Source organism: Octopus bimaculoides, chromosome 2 (assembly GCF_001194135.2).
Source record: "Octopus bimaculoides isolate UCB-OBI-ISO-001 chromosome 2, ASM119413v2, whole genome shotgun sequence".
NCBI lineage: Eukaryota > Metazoa > Mollusca > Cephalopoda > Octopoda > Octopodidae > Octopus > Octopus bimaculoides.
In genome coordinates, this window is record NC_068982.1 from 77,794,476 (window position 1) to 77,796,820 (window position 2,345).

Sequence of the window (2,345 nt, forward strand, 5' to 3'; positions counted from 1 at the left end):
TATATTAAGAAAATTAAAATGTGCCTTATGAATCATTTTTTATTTTTTTCATGGTTCAAACTGAAATATCGTACCATTAAAATGTGCTTCTTTTTTTTTTTTTATGACAAATGTAGGAAATTTTCTCTCATTTTCTTTATATTATTTTATCTCTTCTTCTGATCATTGCATCTTTTACTTCACATATATGAATGTTTGAATATTTTCAGGAAGAAAAAATAAAACTCAGTTTAGTCATTAATCATCTTAATAACTGGTAAAATGAATAAAATATAACCATTTTTGATAATATTTATGTTCTGCCAATTTTTCAAGCTCTTGTTTTGGTTGTGAAGACTCTAAATGTTGTAGTATTTTCTATGAGTTTTCACATATGCAAGTACACCAGCACCCACCTAAGTAGACAAAGACATGTTTCTCATCTTTAACCAATGATTAACTCCACATGCAGTTCTAGTGACTTGAATACGTATTCTTTAGTCAGTCTAACAAGCCATTTTGTCTAGAATGTGGCAAAAAAACTTCCCACATTCAATATTCTTTATAAATGTTATATGGGCAGTTTTTCTGCCACACCTGTATTCTTTCAAATATTATAAATCTTCACATAATGTTATACTGGGGTCTGGCCCCTGCTCCCCCAGTTATGAATGTTTATATCCATGAAAGGTTAAGCAATTTAATCTTTTTATCACATTTCTGTGCACATATTTATTCTATTTCCTATTAACCATATAAGGTCAATAGAAGACTATGATATTATTTGTCTTATTATTGCTAGAATTATGACATGATAATGCTTGTCTGTGTATAATCATGTCTATATCATGACATGATAATGTTACTTTCGTCATGTGAAATTTGTATTGTATCATCTTTTTGTTTTCTGACATTTTTATTATATTATTTTCCCCAATGACAAATCTCTTGAAATCAATGTATTTTTAGAGGAAACGGCTGCTACAAATAAGAAAATTTTTATTATGAACATTTCCTTAACTATGACTACTCAAAGACTCAATTTATTGAGAATGTACCCCTAAACACTGTAAACCCCAGCCATAGTTAAAGGGAGCCGTCTTGTCTTCTTCAGGTGAGCTGATTGTGTTAAAGTTTTACACTTAGAATTATTAATGAGCTCCCAGAATTGTTAGCATGTTGGACAAAATACTTAGCAGCATTTCTTCTAGTTTTACATTCTGAGTTCAAATACCACTGAGGTCAACTTTGCCCTTCATCCTTTTGGGGGGTCAATAAAACAAGTACCTGTCAAGGACTGGGGTTTATTTAATTGACTTGCCCTTTACCTAAGTTTGCTGGCCTTATGCCAAGATTTGAAACCATTAATATTGGTACCAAAATAATGTTGATCTTACTAATGCAAAGCGAAATGAATGTAATACACTGATTACAATAAGATTCTTGTTAATGAACCTAGTATTAATTATTTTTAACAAATTTATGTGCCAACATTTTAATCAACAAATCTGTGATCATTAACATTTAATATTAGCATAAACCAAGGTGATGAGCTGGCAGAAGCATGAGCATGCTGGGTAAAATGCTTAGCAGCAATTTGTCTTAGATTCTGAGTTCAAATTTTGCTGAGTTTGACTTTGATTTTCATCCTTCTGGGGTCAATAAAATAAGCACAGTTGAGTACTGGGGTCAATGTAATCGACTTGCTGGACCTGTGCCAAAATTTGAAACCAATATCAGCATTGGTGTGTTGTAAAGTGGCAGAAGGTTTACAGTGAAGAACTGCATTAAAAACTTGCATTTGATTTGCAAGTGGGAACCATTTCATATCACCACTGCCTTGGAAAAGGCATCAAAGTCACCACTTCCTGTCTACTGTTGACAAATCCAAGTTTCATGCTTACATTAGAAGATGATGAGAAACTGTTCCTGTACTACTTAGCTCAAAACAATGACATTGTATAACAGTAGTATCTAGATAACATTGATGATAATGATGATGGTGATGGTGGTGATAGTATTAGGGTGTCAAACAAAATACTTTGCAGTGTTTATTCCAGTTCTTTAAATTTTGAATCAAATCTCATTAAGGTCAACTTTGCTTTTCACCCTTTTGTGGTGCTGATAGAATAAAGTTGCTGTCAAGTACTAGGGGTGATAGTATGAACTAATCCTTTCAAAATTATTGTCTTTGGGCCTAAATCAAAAACCTTGTTAAAACTTGTGAATTGGTAAATAGTCAGAGCATTGGGAAAATGCATTGCAGTATTTATTCTGACTCTATGTTTAGAGTTCAAATCTCACCACGATCAGCTTTGTCCTTGTTTATAAAGTATTGGGGTTAATCTAATTGACTAACAGCCACC